This window comes from Salmo trutta, chromosome 8 (assembly GCF_901001165.1).
Source record: "Salmo trutta chromosome 8, fSalTru1.1, whole genome shotgun sequence".
In the NCBI taxonomy this organism is placed as follows: domain Eukaryota; kingdom Metazoa; phylum Chordata; class Actinopteri; order Salmoniformes; family Salmonidae; genus Salmo; species Salmo trutta.
In genome coordinates, this window is record NC_042964.1 from 38,172,799 (window position 1) to 38,188,689 (window position 15,891).

Sequence of the window (15,891 nt, forward strand, 5' to 3'; positions counted from 1 at the left end):
TATTAGGAATTAGTCATGTTTCTGGAGAGAGCATGTGAAGTTAGAATGTGCCTTCAGAATTCCATAGTTCTACAGTATAGAGCTGATTCGTGAGGGTGATTAGTTGTCTCAGACAATTTAGGGAATTCATTTAAATCAATCTGAGGAATTCAGATCCTCATGTAAAATAAGAATTCTCAAATTATTACGTGACACATTTGTAGTTTCTTAGCGTCCATGTGCTTTTATGGAAGTCCACTACATAATGTCAATATTACCAGACACAGCCATGATACAGCAATAGAAAACACATCAATCACAGAGAGTAAAACAATATATTTGGTTGGAACAACTATTTCAATACATTTTATCATCAACACACCAAACCCATGTGTAGCCTATACAGCAACATCAGTAAGATTTTATTTTGTCACAAGCAATTCAGCTAGTCCATCGCATACTTGAAGGTGCTGAAGTGCAATAAATAATTTCCTCCCTTTCTTTTGAAAACGATGACTGTTTTTGAATTGGAATTGTGAAGAGGAACTCAGCATCTGATTCGAACGCAGAATTGACCGCATTGTGGCTGAAGTTCCTCAACATCCCTCTCCTTCCCCATCAAGTGTAAACCATATTCATATACACATATTAATATACTGTACATACAGTGCCTTTGGGGGAAAAATAAAGACTAAATTGACTGAGAAACAAGGAATTGAGAGTGCGTGAACCATGGTAAGAAGTAGTCATCATCTCAACAGTGTTATTAGTGGCTGCTACTGTTACTGTATTGACTTTAATCACACTGTACTCTGCCAGAGGGAACGAGAGCTATGTGATTGAGGAACAAGGATGTTATAGTATCGGTTTAGGTACATGAAATAACCAGAGCAAAAACATGCCCTTATTCTTAGATAGGGTCAATGGCCTTCAAAATCATTATTTTCTTTATTTAAAAAAGTATGAAAATCATATGATTTTTATTAAAGAGTGCATTGGGTTTGATTTGAAGTTCAACGTAATTCAAACAGCACACCATCTGTTCTGTGTTTGGACTTTTAAGACAGGATTTAGCATCCTTCCAGCCAAGCTTGCTAGCATTATACTCACTCAACTGGATTCCACTTACCACTTTTAAATACTGAGAACTGTAGTCCTCGGTCACTGTCAAAATGTTCAAATAGCTTTGACAGCGTAGTATTAGTATACATACAGTAATGATATATTGTAAGTCACACATATACATTTCTTTTTGACTTGGAAGTGAAACCAAATAGCATCAATGGGATCATCTAGAGCTAGATCCTTTCAAACGGTACCCTGGATCAACTCATTTGTAAAAACAGACATATTATGCAAACAGATATACGTGGTGGCAATTCAGAGAATACAAGCACACGTTCCAGTCTTTAGACCAACTCCACCCCCCCCCCCCCCCCCCCGTACTGCCCTTTTCTCTGACTCCACTTCAGCGAGGCCAAACAGAAGTCTACCAGCCATTGGCCACAATTTGTTTCTGAGCCACTGTGTCCAATCAGGAGATTTGCTCCTGTGTTTTAACAGTGAAATTGAAGGAGGGAATGTAGGATGAGGATGGAAATTCTGTGTGTGTGTGTGTGTGTGTTTCTGTGTGTGTGTGTGTATGTGTGTATTAAGGGGATTGAGGTGAACCCTTGGCCTGTGGCGGGACCCCATGCACCCTGGCCAACCTTTCACCTTGGCGCTGTGCTATGAGTGTCTGCCAAGGGTGACTGAAAGTCCACTGACAGACACAGGGTAGTAATATAAACAGATTTACTCCCACCCCTCTCCCTCCTATTCTCCACTCTCTCACATGATGGTTCTTCTGTCTTATAGGCCACAACTCTCCTTTTCCTCCCTCATTTATTTTCCTCCTCTAGAACTCTTTTATTACTCGCTTTATCTCTCTTCATCTTTCCTACTCATCTCTCTCTCTCCCTCTCTCTCTCCCTCTCTCTCTGTCTCTGTCTCTCTGTGCAGTAAGGGATGACTTTCCGGTAGATTAGGGACGGCGGCAGATGTGTCGTGGCAGGTGTTGATGTTCAATAATGAGCTCCTCTTAGGGATGAATCTGACCTATGTTGTGCCCCATGCCGTACTCCAGTGCTCTCCATCCAGGTGTGACCATCTCTGGGTTACGCTCAGGGTGAACCGGGGTCCACTGGAGGTCAGACGGAGCTCTGGGTGAGGTGTGTGTGTGTGTACTGAGTGAATGACTGAGTGAGTTACTGTGTGTGTGTGTGTTTGTGTGTGTGGGTATTGAGTGACATTATATTCACACTAATTTGTGTTAGTGGTTCTAAACCTCTCTCTCATGTTTTTGTACTGTGGATATTGTGGTATAACTTGTTTTCAGTATAGGGGTTTTCTTTGGCAGTTTCAAATCATACAGTTGGCATGTTTTTTTTTCTAGCCTACATGCTTTTTGTTTAGCCAAATGGTATGTGGTCTTGCCGTTATGCTATTGGTGCTTCAGCTGTTGTTTTTCCATCAGGGCAAACCTTTTGCATCATTCTTAATTTTGACTCCATAATCACAGGAGGTTGGTGGCACCTTAATTGGGGAGGACGAGCTCGTGGTAATGGCTGGAGCAGAACAAGTGAAATGGTATCAAATACATCAGACACATGGTTCCCAGGTGTTTGATGCCATTCTATTCGCTCCGTTACGGCCATTATCATGAGCCGTCCTCTCCTCAGCAGCCTCTAGTGCTCCATATAGGCTTAATATTTAGTTTTTAACCTAATATTGCTGGATGCATGCTGTTTCCCTGAACCTATGGGTGTGCTAACCTGCTACACACTGCATTTATCCATGTGCAATGCTATTCATGTGTACTTTTGAATTCTCAGTCAAAATGTTCCTGAATTGGCTAGATTTAAATAACAATAGTGAGAGAATGTAACTTGTCTCACGGTAGGAAGGCACTGGATAGTCTTTCAGCTGAAGTTCGGTGTTTTACTTAATGCAAGGTGTTCAGAGTTCAGCAGTCGACAGAAAAGCTCAAATTAACTACCTAGCAAACACTTCACAGTGTAGTGTAATACAGCTCCAGCTGCTCTTAAGAATGCCTCACAACAAGAATCTTGTATACTAATGGCTCACAGACAGGCAGGTAAGTAGCAGTCTACCAGTTGGTAGTCCTCTACTCTCATTAGACAGTCCGAGTAGCCCCCGGGTCATACCTGGATTGGGTCATAGCAACTCATTTCTCAAGAGAGGGAGAAACTGTGCCAACGTTGGCGCCCTATAAATTAGGTATGGATTGGCACCCAATCAAGGCTCGTCCCCTCCCCTCCCCCTAGCACCAGGAAGCGCACCGTCATTTGTCACCGTCTTTCAAAGTGTGTTGAATTATGGGGACAAAAATTGTCTGACTTGTGCCTACATGTCAACTGCATGAACTTTACAACAACCATGTGATCAAAGGTCATGAAGTTTCTACTGCAGTCAACTTTTCTGCAGTTGCTCCTCACCAGCTGGAACTTGCAGCCATTGACTGCACTGTCGAATATACAGTGGATATGTACAAATAAATGTGATATTTGAGGCTCTCTCTCCCCAATTTATAGTACAATGTACACACATATATTTACAGTGTGTGAGTGTGTGATATGGGGGTTGGAGACACGTTTATTTCGATATTACAAAGAACAACTTCTATAAACAACACAACAGTGCCAGATTGCACTGAGCCTTGCTGTTTGAAAACCACATCAATGTGTAACTTTCAGCTGTAGCAGATGCACCTCCCTCGACATCACTCCTCGACTTTCATCAGCAGTCGGTTGTTTCAGCCTTACCACTCAAACAAGCCCAATGTTCGAATGAGCTGGCAATTATCATTTCTAGAGTGAGTAATAAACTATTTGAATGATTGCGAAATGTACAATAATTAACAGGCATCGCAAATGAAGTACAATAAAGTTTTACTAACAAACGTTTTGTCTCTCCGAGAGCCTAATTAATGAAATGATGTTGTAACCAAACAAACACTGAAGCGAAATAAATAAACCTGCCCATATCTCCAACCACAATGGCACAAGTATCACGCCAAAGTAACCTACACTAGAAATAGCACCATTACACTACACATGAGTCAGCGGACGAAGGAGTCTTTTGTAGGAGGGAGGTTTGTTAAGATCCCAGACGCTCAGTCTGAACATTAACACGCATCGCTTGCGGTACGGATTTGGAAGGGTTAGTGTTCCCACACGGCCGTATGTCCATGTTACAGCGCTTGTCTACGGCAAACAGACGTGCTAATTAGCTATCTAGCATGCTCTGAACACCTGTGTGTAACTGTAACTCAGGAAGTGTAGTGTCGTCGGATGGATGTACCCATAGCTATATGGATCTGTGCAAAACCGCTAGAGTCAGTGTACCTTTTTCTATTTGAAGGATTGAAGATAAGGGCCGTATGTTTTCGAAAGCCATATCGCAAGGGAAGATCACTGACGTTTTGAAACCTTAGAACACAGCGTAGGGATTGTAGTTCACATGATGCAGTCGTGAGCGAAGCTAATGACTGAGAACTGTAGGGAGAAGGCAGAATGGCGCCTTGAGTTTTCAAGAGCTGGTTGTTTGCTACAGCACGTGCACGGCCGGTGTAAAAGGCGCGGAATGCTTCAGCTGGCTGGCTTTTCCTGTGATTGAACTGCATATCTCAGCGCATTTGAGGACAACTGAACGAATTCAAATCCAGAGTTAAGAAATTATAGTTTAACAGCGTAGATGTTGTATAGTTGCTTAATTATCTACTACCAGATGAAAGTAAACAAATAGTTTTCCTATACATCGATCTAGTTTAGGCCATGCCCATGAACATGGATATAGGCCTAAAGGCTAGCTATAGGCCTATGAAAGCCATAACATAACACTTTTTGTTGTTGTTGATGCCAGCAGTGTATGGTAGATATGCAGATATTGGAATTGTGTTACTGCTATGCAGACCTATTCTGTTCTGTAATAGCAAGTGCCACTGCCAAACCTGAAATTCCCATGGGAACAAAGTTATTCAATAGGCTACATTGAGCCAGGTACTGTTTAGATTGTTCCTCACATCATACCATTGTGTTGCCCACATCACCAAGGCATGACCTCAGGGAAAACATAAAGGCTTTGGTTTAAAAATGTTTCTTCACCCCATCACACTGGCGTCAGTTCAACCATGTCACCTCCCGATCACGCCAAAGGAATGGGATTTATGAATAGTGAAGAAAACGTGCATGAGGATACTTGTTTGTAACAAACTGATAATGCAGGTGGTAGTGAGTTCACATGTCTTATGAAGATTGCTCTAGCTAGCCCCTCCAATATGAATGTTTTCACTCTAGCCAAAACATGTGATGAATGCATGTCTTACTGTGGGAGTTCTCTCACTTCTACAAGCTTTGTTCAAGTCCCCTTCACCACTTTGTAAAGGGCTGCCATGTGCTTCATTGTCTTCTTAACAATCGTAAATTTGAACCATAATCTCCCGTCACAACATTGCAGATAAAAGATAATTATCTCCTTTTGTGAGGTGCCTTCAGGCTCCTTTGGCCGGCCTAGTAGACAACATGCCTAAACCCTCATCATCCCACACACAGCCGATGACTGCAGCGAGTCAGCTTGCCTGCTCGATGAGAGAAACGCCAACCTACGAAGTAAAAAGCTCTAGATGTTTGTGTGTGTACGTGTGGGTGTGTGTGTGAGGCTGTGCGTGTACGTGTGGGTGTGTGTGCAAGGCAGTGGAGGCTGGTGACGTAAAAAATGGAGGAGGATGGGAGACCCACGGTACAGTTGCGGAACGCACGGAGACAACAAAGTGTGTTTCAAAAATTATTTTAACCTAAAGTGTTTAATAAAGACATTTATAGTACAATATTATGGGGAATGGAAATGACAGGGCTAGTAACACAGTGTTGGAAAGAGATCACAGCAGTAATTGAATGAGGGTATGAGGCATGAGTTGAGGTGTTCAGAGGCTTGACCAGTGCAGGACAGGATTTGACTGGGAAGACAAAAAACAATAACACAACACACTGCATAGTTAAAAGAGCTAAGAATGAGTTAGTCCAAGCAAGGAGTAAAATCTCTGATGTGTAATAATGTGTTTGTGTTTGCGTTTGTGATTGACTCTACATACAGTAATGAGAGAAAATTGATAGGGGTAATCACAGTGCTTGGAGAGGAAACATTCAATGTGCCAGTGGATGAGCGGGCACATGAGACATGGCTTCAGTTCATGTCATGAGAGAGTTGACAATGGTAGTGGAGTGGAGTGGTCATCACCTCTTAATCAGGGAACAGGAGGGGACTTAGCTGTAAATACAAATAGCAGATACATTCCATTACAGCTGTGCCATCGTAGGTTTGGGCAACGAGTTTCTCTATGAAGTCAAACAGAGACTGAGCGTCTCGCCCACTTGACACATCAAAGTAGCCCAAAAAAACGTTCCTGAAGAAAGCCCTGATCATCTACATACCTGACGATAACTGACAACTGCAAGCAGAATGTCGACACCTTAGGGCCTGGAGTTTTTCCTTATATGTTAACCTAACTAGAAAAACTCTGGACCCTATAAGGTATGATGAAACCCCTGTCAAACTGCAGCTACCTTATATTTGTTCATATAAATAATTTTTAGATCGGATTATGAGGGGGATTTCCTCTACCCTGACACATTGACAACAGAACTCACAGGGCTGAGCTTTATGCATGCTTGCATCATGCAGGCCTATGCAACTGTAGGCCTTATAAAACATTTACTCACATCTGTCATCACTATTATGTTGATTCATTCATTCCAGTGAATCATTTTGGATTAAAAACGTGTAGGCAGCCTAGCCAGCCCAATTTTGAATATAAACTAAATTTGATCACATTCACATTTTCTCCTGATACATACATGGACTATAAATACATGACGTTAACAATTAGTTTACCCTGACCAGATGGACAGGGCGCGCAGGATGTAACATTATGAGGCTGCTCTTATTAGCAGCCTACAGTTGATCAGACGGAAAAATAGTCTCATTTACTTCCCATACAGCATGTCAGATTTCTAATGTTTAGGTGTGGAGTTTTTGCTTGGGTCTGTCCGGAGTGATTATGTGTTATCATCTTTGCTAAATAAATACCGGAGGAAAGTGGAAAGCCTCCTTGAGCACATGCGGAAAAAATGCGCTGCGTCAACCTCTCTCTTTAATCTAAATTTTAATGGATGATGCGATGGAAGTTATCAAATCATTCGGAAAAAAGAGAGTCGAAAGTTCAATATGTGGGTATTTATATGCTCCCTGCTTTTGTTTTGCTGTTTAGCTGAACGATCGATATTCTTCAGGTCACTGTACCCACCTTTCGACCAAAGCTCAGACTTTCCAAAAAGCAGGCAAGGCCAGCAATATTTTATTTTACCAGGCATGTCAGTTAAGAACAAATTCTTATTTACAATGACGGCCCACCGGGGAACAGTGGGTTAACTGCCTTGTTCAGGGGCAGAACGACAGATTTTTACCTTGTCGGGTCAGGGATTCAATCCAGCAACCTTTCGGTTACTGGCCCAATGCTCTAACCACTAGGCTACCTGTCGCCCCAAATACAGGCAGCTTGATGAAAGTCTCCCTGTTAACCAGCTATACTTTTGATACCAATTGGTATTGAACACCCTCACCTTTTCATCCTTCTTCATGAAACTGATCTCAGGCAGAGGTCGATCCTCGGTTTAAATTCGCACCTTTTCCGTGTACCCCAAAAAGTCAACAACATTTTCCGCAGCGTTGGCAATTCTACCATTCTGGCGGAGAAAACTGCACACTCACGCTGGTAGCTAGCTAGCTACTGAAGTTAGCAAGGCTAACTTTTAACATTTTTTAAAAATTGCACTAACTGGACACAAAAATAAAATTCTAAAACAAAGAAAACAATTTATAATATACCTTTTCCGTCTCCTGTAATTTAAAAAAACTAATTTGAATTGAAAAATATCCATAAAATGCTCAACTATCACTCTTAATCTCTATCCAACAATGTCAGCAAGCTTCTCAACACATAGAACCCCCATAGTGCTCTGTGGCACAATCCCAGTACAACACACTAGGTTCATTCTCTGATCCTAATTCTATGATTGGATGGACAACATGTCAGTTCATACTGCAAAAGCTTTGATTGGTTGGAGGACGCCCTCTGGAAGTGGTCAAAATTACCATGTATGTCTATGGAAGGGGGTGAGGCCTACAAGCCTCCTAGGTTTTGTATTGAGGTCAATGTAGCCAGAGGAGGACGGAAGCTAGCTGTCTTCCGGCTACACCACGGTGCTACCCCAGACAGTGCTGTTGAAGTTACTGTAGACCTTCATTGCAAAACAGTGTATTTTAATCAATTATTTGGTAACATATTACTATATTTAGTACAGTTTTATCAAAAAATTATAACTTTTTTCATGTTTCCAATATTTGTATTTTTATGAAATTTCACTGAGGAGGATGGTCCTCCCCTTCCTCCTCTGAGGCTGTGTGTGTCCAAATACATTCTCACCACACTAAACATTTCCCTGTTGACACAGCTTATTTAAATTAAAGTAATATTTTACATTTCTTCTTTGTTTGACAAACACCGAGTAGGAACTGGAAAGGATGGTTGAGACCTGGCTGTAGACTAGGGGTAAAGATGGAGGAGCAGCAGGCCCACATGTGAGTAACAGACAGAGAGAGAGAGAGAGAGAGAGAGAGAGAGAGAGAGAGAGATAGAGAGAGATAGAGGGTAGCCTGAGGGGAATGGCGTCTTGTTAAACACTGGAGGTGGCATTGTGTTAAGGTTCACAAGTTCACCTGGTGAGCACCCATGAGGAATGCACCCTGGTCTTTGACAAGTGTGTTAGGGGGAGTGAGTGACGACTGGAGAGGTGAGGGGAGGAAAAACGGAGAGAGGTAGGCGTGTAGGAGAGAGAGGGAAAGAGATGGTGGGGGCCTGGGGGTATAAGTCAGTATTTTAGGGGAGAATGTGGGTTGAGGTGAGATGTGTCTAACTCCTCCAGTGCTTCTCTCGCTCTCTCTCTCTCTCTTTCTCTCTCTCTCTCTCTCTCTCTCTCTCTCTCTCTCTCTCTCTCTCTTTTTCCATCCCATCTCTGTCAGGTGGAGAGGATTGCCTACGGCTCCAAACAGGCCTGAAAAGAGGAACATGAGTTCCATTGTCCCTGAGAACATCTCAAACAAGAATACACAACAGCTGTAAAACCACACACACTGGCAAACCCCTGACAACAATACCCCCTTCCCCCCACACACGTTAGATCCATTTAATCCCATGACATACATCACAAATCCTGATGAATCTTCCTATTATCATTGGTACCTAAAGTACCATTTATGAACTCATCCTTCCAGCTCAACTCCCTCCATGTTGTCAATGCCTGTGTAGGATAGCATAGCCCATCTATCTATTCCTCACAGTACCAGCATAATATACCCCAAAGGACACCCGTCTCTCAGAGCCTTCCTCAAACCCATCCTCACCTGTAAAAACCACAAACATCATTTGCATGGGCCCGCCTCCAGAATTTCCCAACATAAACCAGGCCCTTCATTTTCTAACTGTGGTGCATTCCACGTTCACCTGTATGACACCTTCAAGACAGTCACATGACACCTTCAAGCCAGTCACATGACAGCTTCAAGCCAGTCACATAACAGCTTCAAGCCAGTCACATGACAGCTTCAAGCCAGTCACATGACATTCAAGCCAGTCACATGACAGCTTCAAGCCAGTCACAACCCCACAGACAGACAGAGCAAACAGACATTGATGTTGATGTTTTCTTCATTGGTTGTGTGTTGCTTGGCAGCGTTGTTCAGGGACACCCATTAAGTTGTGTTTGATAGGGATAGGAACTTGGCACGGGACGGCCTACCTGGGAGGGGGTGTTTGATGTGTGTGGAGCGTCTGGCAGCGCCTCTCTTTATCAACATTTCGGTATGCATTAATTACCACGTACCCTGGGAGTGAAGAGAGGCTAGATAAATTAGACAGGATTTGTGTGTGCACAGGTGGATGTGTATTTGCTTGTGTGTAGTGAATGAATTATATCGTAGCTATTTTAAGTTTATAATATAGTCTGGTCTTATGTTAATATATTATGAGGTAATCCGTGTGTTTTTCAATAAACTGGCCTTTCAGTGCAGACATTAAATCAAGACTTTCTTGCTATCTGTGTGTATGTGTGTGTATATACTCCCAACAGAAAGTGTAACTAACAGGGTAACCTCTGTGTGTGTTCATTGACTGCCCAGAGCCTGCGGCTGTTTACATAGAACTCTGCCATAGTTCCAACTCAGTCTGGGATGTCACATGTCATTGACTCCCAGCAGCCAATCAGACAAGCCTTATTAAATAAATATGGTAATCCTGCTGTGGACCTCGGTTTACTACCATGCTGGAATCTTCAGTAGTTATCTACACTACAGCACCTGAGGAAGTCACAGGAGTGATCAGGGAAGTGACCAAACACATTAGTGCAACACTCATACCTCCCTCCTTCCCTACCCCCACCCGCACGCATAGACCCACACACATACACCCGCACGCACAGACCCACACACATACACCCGCACGCGCAGACCCACACACATACACCCGCACGCACAGACCCACACACATACACCCGCACGCACAGACCCACACACATACACCAGCACGCACAGACCCACACACATACACCGCACGCGCAGACCCACACACATACACCCGCACGCGCAGACCCACACACATACACCCGCACGCGCAGACCCACACACATACACCCGCACGCGCAGACCCACACACATACACCCGCACGCGCAGACCCACACACATACACCCGCACGCGCAGACCCACACACATACACCCGCACGCACAGACCCACACACATACACCCGCACGCACAGACCTACACACACACACACACACACACACACACACACACACACACACACACACACACACACACACACACACACACACACACACCCTTCCTGTGTAGAGAAAACAGTGATCAGGGATCTCAGTATAGATATATTGATACTGTATATTGAGTTTCTTCATTATTAGCTGAGGAAGTGTGTGTTTGTTTGTGTACATATTTAGCTGTGAGACTGCTCGTGTTTTCATAGCAAAAGCTCTTTCCTGAGGTAATGGTGGCCTGGGTTGACTGCTGCCTGCTACACAGCAAGAGAGCAACAGCTCCCTGGAGATGGGTTAAGGCTGGCCTCAGATCAGATCTCCTTTTCTTTAATTGTAACGTTCCGTTAGGGGTATTCAGTAACCTATGATCCTGGACCAGTTGTTAAAGGAGCCACATCTCTTGATTTACCTGCTGAGCTCAGGTGGGCAGTTGGCAACAGTACAGTGATGAGACATTAGGGGGAGAGAGGGGAGTGACGTCTGTTGCTATGGTGATATGGACAGTAATGAAGGGTGGGACATAATCCTACAACTAATACTAAGGAAAGGGTACTATAAACACAAACAATCATCCGCCATAAAGAAAACAGGGTACATGGTCCAATGCAATTGGGTCTCAGTACCTTGTTATAGCCTGTGAAGTACCAGAGATCAGGTGGGTTGGGTATTTATCAACGTAGTGAGTGATTTGACAGAGTGGAGGTAAATGAACTATCCAAAGTGCTTGGCTGGGACACTGCAGTGACCCTCTCCATAGGATGTTAGTGGCAAATTGGGGGTTGAACTCAGAGAGGAAAGACTTTAGGCTCTAATTTGCTAAAGTGCTTCCCTAAACGTCAAGGAGCTACCTATACCAGACCTTAACCTATAATCTACATCACAGCACAAGGCTGTACCCTCTACCTTTACCTTCTTGACCCCTGATTGCACTCTCATAGGTCTACTCAAGGAAACTAGAAATTGACACTAGAAGACCACTTAACTGTAGAATTTCGCTAGATTTAGATTTGTCCGTCAGAGCCTCAGTGCCCCAATGCACCCTGGGTTGTGTAAGAGAGGAGTGGATGAAAAGCTGGAATGCACTCCTGTCAACACCCGAGCCAATCGAGAGAGCTTTTGTTTATTTAAATGACTCCCAATCGCTAGCAGTGAACCAGGAAGCAGCAGGTGCCTCGGTCTAATGGCAGTTAGAAACAGTACAATTCACAGTGGATAAACAGGTTGGGATGGGGTGAGGGTGGTGGAGGGTAAGAGAAGAGGGATTGGGGGAAAGCTTATTTTCACCAAAACAATCACCTTTTGGAAGAGGAATTAGGCCTCCCTGACTAGTTTAGTGTCAAATGTGTAAGTCGTTTGTTGTTTTTGTTGCTGGTGTTGGTAGTTGTTATATTTTGGCTGCTTTGAGAAGGCTGGCCGCTGGTGGTGTTGGCAGGCCTGAGGGTGGATAGGGGAACAGTCAGGGGAGGGTGAGAGGGGTAGATAGGGGTCCTTTGTTGGGTGCCGTTTGGGCTCAAGTCTCCCTTGTGGCTCTGTTGCTCTCCACTGCCCTGGCACTCTGTCCTGTACACATCCCGTCCATGACAGGATAAATGAGCTTTTTCCTTCTATTGTTCCCTTTCTTCCATCCCTCCTCTTTGGTTCTCCCTCTCTTTCTTTGTTTTTTGTTGTTGTTCAATGTCTGAAAGGCATTCACATTGTTTTTGCATTAACGCTTCTGTGGCCAAGCCATTAAGGATGATCTGTCACGGCTTTATTCCCAAATATCCTCAATCATTCTTTTCTGACCTCCACCATAAAACCAAATAACTTTCCTCTTCCCACTCTTGAAGGATCTCAATTCATTATTTCTAGTTCGTCCTGGGACAGCACCACCCTCAAACCATGGGAGATGACGTAACCTATCGCCTTAAGCTTAGGAAGCTAATAACTGACCTTATTAAAACCTGAAGTGTTTCTTGTTCATGTTCAGTTGTACAATGTGGCGGAACACTTCTGTGGTTTCTCCCACTCTTAGCTCTTACTCAACGAGCCAGGTGGAGGTTGAGGTGTGCCTGGGGGCAGGTAAGCTGAAGGGGAACAGACGGAGGGAGAAGGGGTGGGGGGTGGTTTCAGGTGACAAGTTTCTCTTGGGATTGACTCGAGCCTGTCCGGACATGCAGGGGAGAGCTGCTCAGAACAGCCTGAGGGAAAGAGAGAGAGAGAGAAAGGTGGATGAGGAAAAAGCTAGAAAATACTCCCACAGAATTTCCCAGAGATCTTTTTGGCCTTTCCTCATCTCTCACCCTTTTCTCCCTCTCCATCACTCTCTATCGTTTTCTTCTCCTCCTGTTTAAACCGTCATCTCCCTGCCTCTCTCTCTCTCTCTCTCTCTCTCTCTCTCACTCTCTTTCTTTCTCTTTCACTTTTTTTTATTCCATACTGATGAAATTGTTCCTGTAATTGTTGGCCTTGAGAAACAAAACTGAAAAAGTCGTACATACCAAAGAACCGCTGGGTAAATATAGTCGTAAATATCGTTTTTGCAGCTCTCTCCGTTCACTGGCTTCGTCTGGCGGTGACGGCAGACGGTTTGCTATTGTCAGTATTTTGTACGCGTGGGGATTAAGCAGCTGTTAGAGTTGAGTGGTGTTACGGAGGGGGAGAATGCAGACACAGCACTCCCAGTCCAACCCAAACAGACCTGTCCTCAAACGTAGGGGATGCCCCATTGTCCCATTGTTTGGATACAATGTGCGATTATGGCGGCAGGTAGCCTAGCGGTTAAGAGCGTTGGGCCAGTAACTGTTTTGCCCTTGAGCAAGGCAGTTAAGCATCAACAACTGCTCCCTGGGTGCCGATGACGTGGATGTTGATTAAGGCAGCCCCCCGCACCTCTCTGCTTCAGAGATGCAGAAGACATGTTTCAGTTGTACGACTGACTAGGTATCCCCTTTTCTTACTTTATCTGTACGGCTAAAGATACTCAACTTTTTTTCTGTGTGTCTTTAGGCCTTGTGTCCACTTACTAGGACAAAGGCATTCTTTGTAGTTACAGTTGTATTAAGGTATTTAGTTTGAAATGTTACCATCTATTGAAAGGAATGACTACCATGTTTTTCTAAAACAGAGGGCTTCACAATTGTTCATGTGAAACAGCCCGTTATTGTTGGGCTACATGTTTGGCAAGAGTCAGTTCATTAGCTGCGGGGGAGGAAGGGGATTGTTTCAAACAGGTATGTTTTCTTTCACTTGGAGGCTGAAAGAGAATGGGTTAAGCGTTTATATTACAGTTTCCTTGTAGCAGATTTGCATAAAGACTAGTTCCATGAGCGTTTTCATATTTCCTCATGACATCACATCTAAAGGAGATTTTCCAATGAGCTGGACAATAGGCGTCTGTGAGTCAACGCTCAACAGTAACACAAAGTTTGCATTAGTACTCTCTCAAACGCTCCCAGCAAACAAACTACTGGCTTCCCAGTTTCGTATTTTCTCTTTCACACAGGTATTCCATGCTGTTTGTCTTGTAGGCTATATGCTTCAACAGCACAGAGAAGGTTCAGCTCACTGGCAGACAGGCAGACAGGCAGGGAAGGGAAACTGAACTCTCCATCACCCGGACCAAGATGCCTTGCAGGCAGCGCTGCTCTGCTGAAAGGGGGTGGGGTGGGGGGATATTTATGGCTTATTAGCAAATGTTCTACAGGACAGGTAGAGTACCTAGATTTCCCTCTCTCTATACTCAGGAATGGGTCCCAAATGGCACCATATTCCCTACATAGCGCACTACTTTGACCAGAACCCATAAGGGCTTTTTGGGGGGAACAGTGGTTTAAAGAGCTGTTTTGCAATCATTCCTGTGACACTGTTTAACAGGGGGCTGTCAGTGCACAGGTAATTATAGCCCTCAGACTGAAACTGTGGAAGGTGCTTTTCCTCCAGTGCTACCGTTTCTCCCTCTCTCCCTCTTCCCTCCCTTTGTCCCTCATTCCCACTGTTTTTGTAATGCCCTGAAATTGAATCTGGTAATGAAATGCCTGCTGTGGCCAAGCGAGATAAAAAATATCTCAGCATTAGTGTCAATTAGCCACAATTCTGATCAAATGGCAGATGATTTCTCATTTTTAAAGATCATCCATGCAGCAGGAAAGAGGCTTTTATTTATCCTTTATTTAACTAGGCAAGTCAGTTAAGAACAAATTCTTATTTACAATGACGGCCTACACCAGCCAAACCTGGGCCAATCGTGCGCTGCCCTATGGCACTACCAATCAGGGCCGGATGCGATGAAGCCTGGATTTGAACCAGGGAATACAGTGACGTCTCTTGCACTGAGATGCAGTGCCTTTGACCGCTGCGCCTCTCGGGAGCCCCGGAGTGACTTACTTCTGATTTACTTCTGAGTGATGAGAAAGCTATGGAGACTATAGAGTCTGATACTTCATCCATCTCTCACTCTCGTTCTCACTCTCTATCACGCTCTCCATTTCGCTCTCTCTCTCCCTCTCTCTCATGCTCTCTCTCTCTCTCTCTCTCATGGTAATTCTATGGAATCCACCAACTTTCTGTAGTGTTAACACGTATCGTGCGCCATCTCATGCCCATCCCTCCTGATCCCGGATATACCCTGGTAGTTACAGCTTCTTTCTTCAAACGATACTCAAGCCTCAGTCCTCACCGTATGAACCTCTGTGGCCGCACTTCTAGGAAGACTGTCTGTTTAGTCTCCGCCCTCCTCTTTAAATACAGGTGGAGATGTGCTCTAATGCATGGTTAGCATGCTTAATGATAATGGGTGGACCTCTGTGACTGGGCCTCATTGCTCACCATTGACACTCCTGTTATTGCTTGTCTATCATGCCTTTCCAATGGAAATACATTTGACTAGGGTTGTGTGGTTGGGGCATCTGTGTCAGGCTTAACATTTTCTTTTTAAATGTCATAAACGTTTTCTTCATTCCCCCCCACCCACCCATTCCTTGATGTTATT